This window comes from Ailuropoda melanoleuca, chromosome 3 (assembly GCF_002007445.2).
Source record: "Ailuropoda melanoleuca isolate Jingjing chromosome 3, ASM200744v2, whole genome shotgun sequence".
Lineage (NCBI taxonomy): Eukaryota > Metazoa > Chordata > Mammalia > Carnivora > Ursidae > Ailuropoda > Ailuropoda melanoleuca.
In genome coordinates, this window is record NC_048220.1 from 119025071 (window position 1) to 119041172 (window position 16102).

At 43.0% G+C, this 16102-nt stretch overlaps 1 long non-coding RNA gene across 1 annotated transcript in view; it reads right to left on the bottom strand.

Moving 5' to 3' along the window:
* Positions 1-15190, bottom strand: part of LOC109490245 — a 52996-nt gene extending 37806 nt beyond the window's left edge. Inside the window, exon 1 of the long non-coding RNA XR_002143533.2 lies at positions 14580-15190. This is a non-coding gene — a long non-coding RNA (uncharacterized LOC109490245). The remainder of the gene's footprint in view (positions 1-14579) is intronic.
* Positions 15191-16102: the final 912 nt, after the last annotated feature.

Below are 16102 nucleotides of genomic sequence, written 5' to 3' on the forward strand. Positions count from 1 at the left end.
TGCCACCTTCTCATTTGTGAGCAAATTTTAAATGAGATAATTAAACAGAGAGCTACTGACTTTTTATTTAAAGTGGGCAATGATGTCTACAAATGCACTTATTCAGTATTCAAGAAAATTTCACAGGAGCTGTAACTTGGTAGTCAGCACATTTAGAGGTAAAGAAGTCTACCACTGTGATCACTGGAGTAGGTTTCAGAGTAGCATCATGGGATTCCTTGTAAATTTCCTTATAAATTGTCCTATCTGGGCTATTCAGGTGCTTGACCTCTGGCTCCTTAGCCTGTGTGGTCTGTGGACCACAAATCTGTGGGTCTGCAAACATTATCAATTAGCGAAGAGATAGGGAGATAACCTCCCACCAAATGTAGAAAAACTACATCACCTAGCACACTGTTTAGTTCGGGTTACTTTACTCATTTTTTCGGTGGCAAGACTTCTCGATGAAGGAAGCAGGGAGTTGGTTTACATTCTGGTGCTAGTTTCACATCTCATTGCAGGTGGGCACTGTGAGTAGCACAGCGATGGACAACTTGGGTATAATCGGCTAATCACAATGAGAAATAAGGCTGTGTGTGTCCATCCTCTGTGACTCACCAGGATATGAGTCCAGACTGTGATGACTCTGAGCCCCAACTATCCGCATAAGACCTTGGCCATGCCTCTGGGAGTCTCTAGAAAATGGTCTCATATTTGTTCAGGAAAAATTTACTCCAGTTCTTTCTCTTTGGTCTGCGAGCCAAGTTGTCCCAGCGTGGCCTCTGGTGCTGATATTTTCAGTGACAAGACTGAGGTGCTCTATTATTTAAGATACATTTGGCTGCAAGATAACAGAATATTCTCATTTATCTTTACCCACATATCCTTAGTAATATAGACATTTAATTTTTTCACATAACAGAAAGTCTGGAGGAAAGCAATTCTAGGTTTGAAATCAGCTCAGCAGTTATCTGTAGCTCAGGCTCTTTGCAGCCTTCCCCTGTGTCATCATCCATGTGTTGGCTTCTTGTCCTTGGATAAGTCACTTAGTGGCTACGAGGGGGTCTATTCTAGACATCTATTCTAGACATCATGGTCTGAAGCTGGAGCTTTCTTTTCTTTTATTCAAACAAGAAGACCCTTTCCAGAAGCAGCAGGTGTCACCTCCCCCCCCACCTCCAACCACACACACCCAGAAGATTCCGTTACATCTCATTGGTCAGAATGAGGTCTCAGGAACTGTCCTACTTTCAAAGGAGTCTGAGAAAGTGATCGCCTGGGAAAGGGGAACAGGAGAAATATAACTGGCTTAGTCAATAGGATTCATCTCCTTGGGCTCCACTCATTGAGACCCCAAATTAGTTCAAGGTTCTGTTGGCAGAGAAGAAGGGAGGGGGCTTCTGTTGTGTAGTTATCCAGCACTATTTTCCAGGGATACTGTCTCCCCAGTGCCATCCTTCCTGATGGGCCAGAGCAGTGCTAATGACGGTAAAGAGACCTAGGCTTCAAAGCAGCTCAATCCAGATCCAGAGTCTCGGAACTCTCCTGCAAAGAGCGGCTTTAGCTTCTAACACTTAGTGTCTGAGCCCTTGATGGCATCTTCCTAACACATACTCACATCCTCCCAAGACAGTGAGCCAGTTTTCCAGCAATGGATCCATGTCAAATGCACACTTGGGAAGAAAATATTCTCTCAATGGAACATCATTCTACTGAGCTGTAACTACTGACCACACAAATATTATCATCCGCTGTAGCTTGAGCCCCTAACCACCTGGAGCCAGTGTCAAACACCTTTTTTTTTTTTTTTCCAGATTATGGTCTTTACATTTGTAAATATACCATCCAGGTAGCTTTTCCCAGAACAAAGAACAGCGTGTGCAACTCCTTCCTTCTTGTATAACCACCAAACTGTGAGATGCTTCGACATGGCAGTTTTCTAGCTCCCATACTTCCTGTCAAGGTTTGAACAGACTCAAGTTTCAGCCAGGGATCGTACACTTTCTCTTTCCAATCCCTCCTTGCAGAAGGGATTTTCTTTCTGAAAAAAGAAACTATTCTCAGGCAACTGGCCTAGGGATGGGATCTCAAACCTGAGATGGTGGCAACAAGTTATTTCCCTTTCTCCATCACCTATTTAGTGATCCTTGCATAAATAATGCAAAGGAGTGTATGATACATATAAAAACAATTGATAAAATGCTATCAATTGTAATGATGTGCGTGTGTCTGTGTGTGTGTATTAAACAAAATAAGCTGGATGATTTAGGAAGATTTTAAACAAGAAGTAGAGTTAGAACTATGGGTAGGTTTGAGTCAATGGAGACAAAAATGGAGTGGGCTTTCCTGGGTGAGGGGTATTTAATATTTATGTGTCTCAAGGAAGGGAGGTTAGGGCTGTCAGCAGAGAGAGTATTGTTATATTCCCAAGTGTATAAGTAGTTTAGATAAATCCATGATTAACCTATCTATATTATTTGAAGCTTTCTGTTTTCTGTTTATATTGACTATTAGGGTTATTGTGCTGGGTTTCCTAGGAATACCTTGAGCTACCCATATTCAACCATTTCTTTTCTTCCACTCAGTTTCCTCATGCAATCTTGACCTTGATCTAGATGCTGCCAAAACAACAAATTCTGAATTGAAATTAATACAAGTCAGAAGTTTTGCAATCTTTCACATTATTGTTCATCCCAGTGACAGAAAATGGGGATGTAACCTGTAGTCTCTTGAATTTTCTCCAACTGTTATACCTGCCTTGTATTAATAGGGAAATGTTAGCACCTTCTGATCTTTTCTATGCATAAATTCTGGATATAATTCTCCAAATGTACTATTATTATTATTTTATTTATTTAATACCAATTCTTAAACATCTGTTCCTTTTGAGAGAGGAGTAAAAAAAAAAATGGGTTAATTATTATGTGCATGAGAATCAGTTTTCCACCGTTCCATTTTCTTTTTCAAAAGAATTTGACAACATGCCTGAAGATGTGCAGTCCTTGTCTTCTGATGAAAGGCAGTCTCTGGCTTCTACTGGCTAGGCTTAATCTCATTAGAGAATTTGGAAAATTGCATTTCGTGTCAGCAAAATGTATTGTTCCTTAAAGCATTTGAAAAACCGGCCAGGGTGGGGGGAGGGTGGTAGAATCAGAAAATGGGAGAGGATACATGGATCCTGAAACAGGGCTTGAGAAATCTTCTTTATTCACACAAGACCAAATGTGTATTTACTGAAAACAACACATGGAGAGGATGGGGAGCTAGAACTTGCTTTGTGAAGCTAAAGCTTGGGAAATATTGTAATTGAAGATCCACCTGGTGTGTTCAAAGCTGATTATAAAGCCTGTTGAGCTGCAACCAATTCCTCTGGAGACCAGCTCACACCTACGAGCATAGCTGGGTTGGCCTCGTGGTACTCAAATCAAATCAGACCACAGTTTTGGTTTCACCCATGATGTCTCTCTCTCTCCTCTCTCTCTCTCTCCCCACCCCCCCCACACAAAGTTTTAATGGGAATGGGTATTTTGGTAGGTTTTTTTGTTGTTGTTCACCTTACTAAAGAAGTCTTTTATTTTTATTTTTTTAAATTATATTATGTTAGTCACCATACAGTACATCCCTAGTTTTTTGATGTAAAGTTCCATGATAGGTTGAATAATGGTCCCAAATATGTTGACATTCTAATTCCTGAAATCCTTGAGTGTTCCTTATATGGCAAAAGACTTGCAGATGTGGTTAATTTAAAGGTCATGAGATGGGGAGAATATCCTTGACGATCAAGGGAGAGGGCCTAAATGCAACTGCACGTAGTCTTACAAAAGGGAGGCCGGGGGAGGCTGGGCCCCAGAGGCAAAGACTGTACTGACGCAGTTACCAGCCAAGGAATGTGAGCAGCTGCCCAGAACTGCGAGAGGCAAGTACCGGGCTCTCCCCTCGAGCTGCTGGAGGGAGTGTGGGCCTGCTGACACCTTGGTGTTGGCCCAGGGAAGCTGATGTTGGACTTCTCACTTGCGGAGCTATGAGAGGATACGTTTCTGTAGTCTTAAGCCACCAAGTGTGTGGCAATTTGTTCCAGCAGCAAAAGGACAGGGATATAGATATATAGTGGGGAGACATCTTAGCTATCAGAATTTAAGGGCAAAATCATACACAGATAAATTGTTGACCCCTGCAAATCACTTAAGAACACAGCACACTGGAGAGCAGCACAACAAGTTTTGTCCCCAGCACGCACTGGAACAGAGGGTCGCTGCTGTACTCGAGGGGCCAGATGAAGTAGTTGGCTTGTGTTTAGAGGCTGTCTTCCAGGGAAAATATTTCTCTTTAAACATTAGACTCCTGGGGAGCCTGGGTGGCACAGAGGTTAAGTGTCTGCCTTTGGCTCAGGGCGTGATCCCGGCGTTATGGGGTCGAGCCCCACATCAGGCTCCTCTGCTGTGGGCCTGCTTCTTCCTCTCCCACTCCCCCTGCTTGTGTTCCCTCTCTCGCTGGCTGTCTCTATCTCTGTCGAATAAATAAATAAAATCTTTAAAAAAAAAATTAGACTCCTCACGAAAGTACCTGGCAGCCAGGATGTCAGATTCGTATCTCCCACCTCAGTCTCAGTCGAGGCTCTTTGAAGGGAACCGTGGACAACATTGCTCATGTGCTTCAAATTGCTCTTTCTTTCTCTACCAAGGTGGAATTTGTTGGAGATAGATAATAAGAGCTAACCGGCATAAAGGCTCCCTACATGGCAGGTTCTTTTCTCATTGCTTAAATTAACTCATTTCAAGCCATAAGCTGAGGTGCAGAGAGGCTAATAACTTGACTAAAATGGATTTTTCTTAATTATTTATTTGTTTGTGTAAATAACCTTCATGAGAGACTATGGACTATGAGAAACAAACTGGGGGCCTCAGAGGGGAGGGGCATGGGGGAATGGGATAGACCTGTGATGGGTAGTAAGGAGGGCACGTATTGTGTGGTGCACTGGGTGTTATACGCAACTAATGAATCATCGAACTTTACATTGGAAACTGGGGATGTACTGTATGGTGACTAACATAATATAATAAAAAAACATTAAAAAATAATAAATAAGTAACCTTCCAATACCAAATTAAAGACGTTTGAAAATCCCAACTTTTTGTCCCATAAGGCTTCCTTGGGGAGCTGCCTAATAAAGATGTGGGTCTCAATTTCAGAACCTGTGGACCCTTTAAAAACAGGCCACTCCAGAAGGAAGCTCTCCTCTTGTTTTATGTGGACTTTTTCATCTACTCTCCATTCAGCTCGAAATGCAATGTTCTTAGAAAACTTTTCCCTTCTTTGCTATTAACTTGAAGACATTCTGCTATTTTTCCAAACATTTATTTTCATAATTCAGGCTGATGTTGAATTAATACACACTTCATTCCCAAATTCTTTTTTCCAGCAATCTCTGTGGATTTCAAAGCTAATCCCTTCTGTGTTCCCTTTACTCAGTTTTAGTCCATTTAAAAAAAATTGCCTATTTTAATTTGTCTTTCATATAATGCATTTGAAATAAGTCCTTTCCCCTTTCTAACCATAGAACATTTTCTTGGGCTCAGTGAAATTGCTGCAATTTTATACAATCTTCAATAACTCTCTTACTAGAAGAGCCATATGTAAGTTTCAGCTGCAGCTTAAAGCTGCCATAAAGCTTTGTCTCTACCAGTCAAATAACCAGACTGGAGCACCCTTGATGGGATTCTTCAGGTCTCCCGAAGGACTTAGTGCTGGTGCTGCGTAGTTGATGGCCACCCAATGATTCCGAGAGATTGAAAAAGGAGTGAATTGGTGTCAGCCAATTCGGTCACAGGGCACGCAGGAGAGATCCAAGAATGATTCTGTAGCTTTAAAATCACCTGCATCATTACTGTGCACCCCACTTGTCTCACTGATTGTTTAAAAAATAGAGACTTCTTTTCCTGGCTTTTTATCCAGACAACCTAGCAGTCTGTGGCAGTATTGTCTCTCTTTTGAGATGTTTCTCCTTTTCTTCGCTATAGCAAAAATCTGGCTGTCTTCTAAGGACACTGATTCTCCTGCATCCCTTTTGGGTTTATTGCCCTGCTCTCTGCATACCTTAGGCTTGTCAAGAAGGACGGTGCGGTATTTCCGCTGTCGCTGCCCTGCCCAGATTCCCCTTCCTCTCAGTGTAGTCATTCCATCTGCTGGCTGCTCTAAGTGGGGGCTGCTGACTACTCAAAGCTCCCTTCTTCTCTGTAGCAATATCTTTCTAGACACGTCTCCCAGGCAAGGGAAACAAAAGCAAAAAATAACCTATTGGGACTACACCAGAATACAGTTTCTGCACAGCAAAGGAAAAATCAACGAATCAAAAGCGCAACCTACCGAATGGGAGAAGATATTTGCAAATGATACATCTGATAAGGTTAGTATCCAAAATACATAAAGAACTTACATAACTCAAAACAAAAAAATAGGGGCGCCTGGGTGGTGCAGTCAGTTGGGTGTCCAACTCTTGGTTTCGGCTCAGGTCATGATTTCACGGTCATAAGATTGAGCCCTACGGTGGGCTCCACGCTTAGCTCAGAGTCTGCTTGAGACTCTCCCCCTCCCTTTGCCCTCCCCCCACCCCGCACACGCTCTCTCTAAAATAAATAGATCTTTCAACAAAAAACCAAATAATCCAATTTAAAAAATGGGGGCAGAAGACACAAACAGACATCTCTCCAAAGAAGACATACAAATGGCCAAGAGACTCATGAAAAGTTGTTCAACATCACTAATCATCAGGGAATTGCAAATCAAATCACAGCAAGTTCTCACCTCACTCTGTCAGGAAGACTAAAATAAAAAACATAAGAAACTGGGGTGCCTTAGTGTCTGCCTTTGGCTTGGGTCATGATCCCAGGGTCGTGGGATTGAGCCCCACTGGTCTCCCTACTCAGCAAGGAGCCTGCTTTTCCCTCTCCCTCTGCTACTCCTTGTGCACCTTGTGCGTGCATGCTCTCTCTCTCTCTCTCTCTCTCTCTCTCTCTCTGTGTGTGTGTGTCTGTCAAATAAAACCATAAGAAACAACAAATGTTGGCGAGGATGTAGAAGAAAAGGAACCCTCTTGTACTATTGGTGGGAATGTAAACTGGTGCAGCCACTGTGGAAAATAGTACGGAGGTTCCTCAAAAAATTAGAAATAGAATTACCATATGATTCAGGAATTTCACTACAGGACATTTACACAAAGACTACAAAAACACAATTCTAAAAGATATATGCATCCCTATGTTTACAGCAGCATTATGTATAATAGCCAAATTATGGAAGCAACCCAAGTGTCCATCAATAGATGAATGGATGAAGAAGATGTGGTATATATAAAAAATAGAATATTACTCAGCCATAAAAAGGAATGAAATCTTGCTCTTTTCAACAACATGGATGAATCTGGAGGGTATAATGGTAAGTGAAATAAGTCAGTGAGAGAAAGAAAAAACCATATGATTTCACTCATATGTGGAATTTGAGAAACAAAGCAAATGATAAAAGAAAGAAAGAGAAAAACAAGAAAAACCCAGATTTGAAATAGGTGAAGGGGATTAAGGGTACACTTGTCTTGGGGCACCTGGCTGGCTCAGTCAGGGAAGCATGTGACTCTTGATCTCGAGATTATGAGTTCGAGCCCCACGTTAGGTATAGAGATTATAAAGATCTCTTTAAAAAAGAGTACACTTGTCTTGATGAGCACTTAGTAATGTAAAGAATTGTTGAGTCACTATATTGTACAATCGAAACTAATATAACACTGTATGTTAATTATAGTGGAATTTAAAAATAAAAAATATTTAAAAAAAATAGCTGTTGACTTCTAGGAACTGCTCTATGTCCGTTGGTCTCAAAGTGTGGTCCCTGGACCAGCAGCATCAGTATCATCTGGTCATTTGTTAAAAATGCAAATTCTCAGGCCCCACCCCTGGCCTATTGAGTAAGAAACTTGGGATTGGGGTCCAACCATCTGTTTCTGATGCACACTAAATTTGGCCAACCACTGCCTTAGAGTGAATGGAAACCCAGATCAGAAATGTCCAGGATGACACATCTTCCTTTCAGGGGTTATGTGGAGACCAGGGCTGAGTGATTTGGGAAGAACGAAAGGCTGCTAGCCCCCTCCGTCGATGGGGACAACTTCACGATGCCCTTCAGCCTTCAGAACTTCTTGTGGAATCAGGCTGGGGCTGGAATTGAGCTGAACTTATACCTTTGCCAAACTTCTTCCCTGCCCTATTCTGTACCCCCATTTCCTTAAGAGGTGTTATGAGTTCACTTGTGTCCTCCCAGAAGAGAAATTTTGGAGTCCTAGCCTTCAGTGTTTCAGAATGTGAACTTATGTGGAGATAGGGTCGTTGCAGATGTAATTGGTTAGGATGAGATCATACTGGAATAGGGTCAGCCCTTGAATCTATATGACTGGCGTCTGTATAAGGTGAAGACACAGGGACACCGGGAGAGTGCCCTGTGAAGACGGTCTGCCGAGTGCAGGCAGTTTAATGAGAAGACAGGCAAGGTTAAGGGTCTGATTAACTGGCTGTACGTACAGCTGATCCAGTGGCTCCAGCTACCTTCAGCTTGGTCACAGCCCCTCAACTCTTGTTGCTTTCTACTGCTCACCATTCTTGGGGTTTGTGCCCCTTTCCAAGCTCTTTCACGGTGTTCCCACATGGTGCTCAGTATACCCAGCTGCCCACAGAAGGACAGAGTGGCGTTGCTCTCAGAACTCCCTCAAAGGGAGGAATTTCCAGTTATACCTCTGCTCAAAGTTGGAGGACTGGAATTAGGAAAAGCACCCATTAAACAAGGGATCATGGAAAGCTCTGGCTTCAATTCCTAAGTGAAGCTAAATAACAAGGACTCATGGAAGGCATTAAAGGGAAATTCCTCGTGTTGATTTGTTGGATTTTGGCCTGTCCTTTCTTTTGGAATTTCTCCAGTGTAAACTTTTAAGTCATTTTCTATTTGTAGAATTCTGTCATAGCTCAGGTTTGGCTTCTCCAACTGGTGCTTTCCTTAGATGAAGCATTCAGTAAGATATAACTAAAGAAAATAAACATTCGACTAGAGTTACTATAATGGGCTGATAATGAAAGGACAGTTTTAAAAAATGGTGTATATTAAAACTTAAGTTTCCTAAAGTAGCTTTTCCAAAATAACAAAACATCATTTACTGAGTAGTGGCTGAAGATACACTGAGTGGCTCTAGCTCTTTTTTGTTTAATGTGGAATAATTCTATATACTTCAAGGCCAAATTTGCCTCACTTAGCTTAATTGTCAGTTAGATGAATGGAAAATAGCATGTTACTAATTCCAATTTATTTTGCTTTGATATAGTCCAGATTCATGCAGCGGGGGAAAAAAAGAAGGTCAGATTCAGATCTTACAACTTTTTCTTTTTTATTATTCATATTTTGCTATAATTGCTAACATTTAGCAAACAGTCCAACTAAATTACAAATAAAATACACAGCTGCCATTTCTTCTCATAAAAGGAAAATGTTAAGTCCAGTATCATTACAGAGAATAAAAAAAAGACATACTTGTATGGTTAAGTTTTGTATTTTCTGAGAAGAAATACTGTATTTGACGAAAACCTTTGTATGTAAGTTTAAGTTGATTCTGTTTTGGTCAAAACTCTTTTCTTAAATCTGATGGCCTGGCTTTGAATTACTCTTCTTAAAGACAATCCGTTCATGTTATTCTCAACAAGACTGCTTTTCTTAAAGCCATGAGGGAAACTGGTAGTTTTGTTTTTCATATATAACAAGTGCCATTTTACTGTTCAAAATGGTCTGTGTAGTTGCCTGAGGGGATTGGTGGTCCATAGATCTGCTATTAATAAAATTAGCTCAGAACTGCTCATGGTGAGAAGAGATCTTGAAAAACCCATTATCCTATGTGACACTGATGCTTGGGAACTTCTTCCCTTTGAAAGGAAATTGTCTTAGAAGTTGGAGGTTGTCTGTCTGGGCAACTTCAGTCCTCTTGGACTCTGTGACCACGGTTGAGTTGGGACTTACACACAGACATAAACAGGCAGCCACCTCTCTGATGTGAGGAGTGTGTATATATGTGTGTGAACCTCAGTTTTTTCATCCGCAGAATGGAGGCAATTCTGCCTACTTCACTGGGTTTTTGATGGGCACCAAAACAAGGCAATTTTAAGAAGGTGTTTTTACCTATGTTAAAGGTGGTAGTGATAGAAAAATGGGAATTGATCAATGAGGATTATGTTAGTGGTCTCTGTACATATTTATTCAGTGCCCGACTTTTCTTTAAAATGGAGATAATATTGACCTACTTCAAAAGGTTGATGAGAACAACTAATTACTGTTGGTAAAACATGGAGTGCTATCTATGAAAATGCTAAATACCCACTTCCTGAAGCAGTTGAAAGGATTAATTAGGGAATGTTTGCTTGAACTCTGATCCTCTAATGAAAGGTGTTTCTCCTGTTGCTATTTCTGTGTTAACTATGATTTTGTGCCATAATTTGCTAGATAGTAAGTGTCATGTTTGGCTGGTTTTTAACTGTTTCCAGACAGAATTTTGATAATTTTTCTTGGAGAGATAAAACGGATTTCACTTTGTAAAATGTCCAAGGTCATTCAACTAAACTGACCTTTGCTGATTTCGTGATGTCACTCACAGCTTCCTAGATGTTCTCATTCAAGCCTCTCTTTCATGGTCTCCTTGAAATATTGTGCTTAGTGATGGATTTACAGTTCTCTAACTCCTCTATTTCTTTGACCATTTTGTCCACCAATTCCAAAAGAATTAAGAAGATTTGGGGGGAAATGACTATTTAAAAAACTTATTGAGAATTAGGATTTGCTTAAAAATAAAAGTTGTCACTTCTATTTTCCATACTTAGATTTGTAGATATACAGGCTTAGTCTTCTTGTTTTATTCTCTTAATTTTCTTGATGGCAAAAGGAACTGCCTTTAGAATATCCTTGCACCGAAGGGGATTTGATGAAATTTCATTTTCACTTCTTTCTAGTGGATACACTTGCTCCAAATTGTTTTGCCATTTTCCAATATATTGTGAATGATAATTGTGTCAGTCAAAGAACCCAGATGGTTTCAGAAGCTGAAGAATTCATGTAAAGGATATCGCGCAGCTCAGAGAATCTGTGGGGAAGCTACAGGCCCCAAACGATGACCAAATCTTGTTGCAGAAGTACATTCTCTGGAAACCAAATCCTACAGCTTGTACTGTTTAGATCCCTGACATTGGTGCCACCAGCTACTGCCACAGAAATTGTCATTGCTGCTTCTGAAAATCAGATGTTGCTGCTGCCATCACCAACACCCATCTCCACAGTAAATTTGGGCAGCCCTTCCGCTTTTTTTTTTTTTAAAGATTTTATTCATTTATCTGACAGAGCACAAGCAGGGGAAGCAGCAGGCAAAGGGAGCGGGAGAAGCAGACCCCCCTGCATAGCAGGGAGCCCAATGCAGGGCTTCCCCCAGGACCCAGGATCTTGACCTGAGCAGAAGGCAGGTGCCCAACTGACTGAGCCACCCAGGAAGCCCTCCCTTCCTCTTTTAATTAAACTCTCAGGGGGATGAATCTAATGGAGGGAGCCACAGGAAGGCTGAGAAATCCTGGGACTGGCATTTCCAGCTTCTCTAGTGGGAAAGGGGCTCTGCCTCAGGAGTGCAGATGGGACTCAGGAGGGGTGTTCTGCAAACACTGGGAAAAGGTGCAGATGCTAGGTGGCCAAGAGGAATGACAAACATCCATCTATAACAGTAACAGGACTGTAGTCTATCAATATGTGCATTGGATTCCTTATGCTTCCCCTGGAATAAATATTTAGAAGTTTTTAATTTTAAAGATGTATTTTTCCTTCTTCTGCTTACAAACGTTAAATTCTGTTTGGGATAAAAAAAATTCCATTAATAATCTCTGTGAATTTAGTGAATGTTTAGTGAATGTCCTCACAGATATTTCTCATACAGATTTCCTACAGAAAATTTCCTGTTAATATAGCATTAAAAATCGTCTTCCTGGCATATTTGGAAAATGATTATCATAAAAGCCAGTAGGGAGGAACAATGGACTTCTTTATTATTCTCAATAGTCATTTGTGTTTTTTATTCCTTCAGTTTGTGTCAGCAAAATATAGCAACTGGTGTCCCTGCTATGCCAGAATTTTAACCAGCTCCGGGTTAGTTGATTGCATCACTACGGTTTTAACTCCCACTGGCTTTTCTTTAAATCTAATTACTGATTATATGGTTCTCAACATCACTGATGATGAAAGTGATTTCTTCTTTTCTTTTTTTCCTGAGTACTGTGCCTAGCTCTACCAAAACCATGACAATATGTGGGTGACTTTTGCAAACCAATAATGCGATTTGCAAAGTTTACCAACAATATTCCCTGAGGCATTCTCTTCAAATCTCACTTTTCAGAGTTCCCATTTGAAGCACGTTTTGAATTCTTTCACCATCAAGATGCCCAGTATTTTCAAATAAATGGTACTGGTACTGGACAAGGAGCCATGTGGCTTGCCGTCAAAGATGCATTACTCTCTTTCAGTTTGGATATTTGCTGCTCAGCTCTCCTGGAATTTTTGGTTTCTTTTTTAACGTAGTGGAGGAGGCAAAGAAAGCTTTCAGAATGTAGACACCATGGATATCAATGGCTTCGTAATCAATGTTCATTCATTGGCATTTGATAATTCATCTTTAGTCAACAGTATTTGTTAGGTAGTATATCCAGATAGGCTCTGCTAAACTTCCATCATGAATCAAGTGTAACTTGTAAAACCGAAAACCTTAATTTGGTTGGGGTGCAAATATTAAAGATGGGTTTTTTTTCCTCCAATTGCTGTCCTAACTGTGCTAGACAGAAGCATCCTTTCCTGACCTATATCTTAAGGAGATCCCACTGAATGGCCTGGAAGAGCTCCAACTTATTCTGTCAAGTACTTAGAAATCCCTCACTAGGTGCTTAATCATGTGAGTTGCGCCTAGTGAGGACGATGGAGCAACCCTCATGTCTTGGTGGGCTAATACCAACAAAACATTGCAGAGGGGAAAAAAAAGAATAAATGAATTTTAAAAATTGTAAAGATCCTTCTAGCCACCGAGACATGAAGGATGCTGACCCCTGCTTCTCACTGGTACTCACTAGGCACAACTCACATGATTAGGTGTCTAGTTAGGAAACTTTGAGTACTTGACAGAATAAATTGGAGCTGTTACAGGCCATTCAGTGAAGCCTCACTTTTAAAATGTTTGACTTGCAGATCAATAACTCGTAAGACTGAAGCAGCTCTGAAAAAAGGAAGTCTATGATCTGTGAGGGTACTGTGGTCTGGGAGGCCTGAATGGCCACGTAGAAGGTATGTTGGGTTATTCTGACATAAAAGACTTAGCAGGATTCTTGAAATAGCCGTGTTGGGCCCTTCTGGGCTCCTACCAAATAGAGGCCATGTATCTCTGGTGGATATGTGTATAGTTAATGTTTTAAAAGATAGATTAAATGGACAGTTGGTTATGGTAATACATTTTATTTTGGAACAGATCCAGGTTGGTTTGGCTTAAAACACAAAATTCTTCTTTTTCCAGGAGAATATGTTGTAACAGGGTCCAGCCATTGATGCAATAAATATTGATGACCTGCTCTGCGTGAGGCACCATGTTAGAATACATACTCCCTCTTTCTCTATATAATACACACAAACACATATATTTGCTTACATATATGACTCTAGAGAGAGAACATACACGTACAACATTGGTGGTAGCTGATCAGCACAGCGAATTTACTAAATATATAGCACATACTGCGTAAGCTGCTTATGAGTTACTCTGCCTTGTGTAACCTCTTGAATTATTATCTTGTATAATTACTTAGTTCTTTATTTGGGTTTTGGTTCCCCACCTAATCTCTGAGCTCTTCCGGGCTGGACTGTAGAGCGGGCTCTGCCTTCCCTCTACTCATTACTCCCTTAGCAGTAATTACTGGAGACCTGCCGCTAAGCATCGAACGGGCGCAGATGTTTAGCTGAGGGCACGGTGCCGCTTCTCCAAAAGCCATGCCTTTTCCGCACATTTTGAAGATAATGTGTTGACACTACAGGACGCAGATGCAAAGACCTCAGAGAAAAGTATGCACATAACGCAAACTTCTCGTGTGCCCAGAAATCACCTAGGGATCTTGTTAAAGAGTAGACTGCGAATCAATAGGCCTGGGGTAGGGCCTGAAATGCTGCTTGTAACAAGCTCCCACGTGATGCCGGAGCTTCTGGTCCGTGGATCACACCTGGCTGATGGAAGATTGTATGTAATGGCCGCATCAGGGACCAGACCCTGATAACCTTCGATAAGGAAGCCAGAGAGCGCGCTTCCCCCAGCCCCGGCCGCGTCCCCCCCCGCCCCGGGTCGGCTGCCCACGTTAGCCCGCCTGTAGTTGCGCCCGGCTGGCCTCTGAGCGCTCTCCCTATGCTCCTGGCGGGAGTCGGAGCACAGCCGCCAGGTGAGCGCCACCGCCAGCCGACGACGCCACTCACGTGGGACAGCTCTGCCCGCCCCTCCCGGAAACCCGGCAGACCGGTTTTACCTGTCCTCGCCCGGAGACAGGCTTCCGACCCAACTGCAGGCAATCGGAGGAGGCAGGCGTCCTTCTTCATCTCCACCCCCTTCTTCTAGTCGCTTCGTTCTTCTACCTGACGCTCCCGAAGGCGCAGAAAGCTAGGACCCAGCACAGCAGCTGGTTGAGCACCGTCTCCAGCGACGTGTGTGAAACTGTTCAACCCCAAACACAAACACCAGCCACTGACATGTTTTAAGAAACGCCACAGTTGGATGACTGCGGAACCAAAACAGACCAAATGGGGAGGCAAGAAGGGAAAGCAATTGGCCCAGTTCGGTTGGAGAAGCGGCTCGTGTTACACTCCCTTTGCCAGTTAGCGTCGTGGGCGTTTGTTGCTGTGTTAATTACAGTTCTTCCCCTAGTCGGAGGCGAGAACAGCCCTTGTGGAACGGTTTCAAGTGGAACGTTTCACCGGGAGGAAAACAACTGCCTTTCTCCCCAGCTGGGGAGGGATTCCCACCAGGCAGCACCCGGGCTGCAGTGAGCAGACAGTCCCCGGTGCGCGCCGTGCGCCCGCACCGCCGGCGCGGCTCCTACCGCGGGCTTCCGGGAGCGCTAGCGGACGGAGACTCGCGCGCCTCGGCCGCGCGCCGCTGCCGGGGCCGGCGGAGGTCGGCGGGGAGCTGACCTGCGGCGGGCGGGAGGGCGCACTTCTCAACTGCTGCTTTTCTCTAAGCGTCCCGGGGAGCTCCCGGAGTGGAGGTCGGGCTCGGGAGACCTCCTGTTTCATCTTTGGATGGGCAGCAGGAAGGGTGCGCGCGGCTGGTTCGGCAGGAATCAGGGACAGAAGTCAGATAGTGCAGCAGGGTGGGAAGTACATGGCCTGGCAGGCAAAATGACCCAGCTCCCAAATCCCGTCTCTGCCCCTCCTTAAATTAATGTGGCCTTGGGCAAGTTGATACTTTCCTGAACTGCGCTCATTTCTCGTGTGGTATCGGCTACGTTGCAGGACTCTTCTGAACACTCTGTCCTCACAACCTCCTGAAGAGGTTCTTTTTAAATTGCCATTCCACAGACGGGAAAAGTGAGTCCTAGAGATGTTAACTAATGCGTTCAAGGCCACACAGCTGAGAAGCAGTAGGGCTGGAATTGGAAACGAGGTGGTCTAGCTCTAAAGTCTATGCTCTCACCACTGTGCTAAACTGTATGTTAAATCATAATGTGTATGTGAAGTACCTGGAAAAGAGCGGGGGGGGGGTGGTAACCATAGGCACATCATCATCAAACTGATCCTAGCTAAGATGTAATGGACCCATTATCGATTTACAAGGGAAGTGACAGAGGGTCCACGTGGTTATGGGAAATCCATCAGAGGCACCCGAACAGGGATTGGGGAATAGGAACGTGGATCCCAGCTCCAAGCCCATCAATGTGTGGTAGGCCCCCCATTCCCCACCACCTTGCCAGGTGTGTCCACAGCCCAAACATGATTAATGACCCTAGAAAAAAACAGAAGCCATGGGGTCAGGGCAGCCCAGTGACAAGGGGCC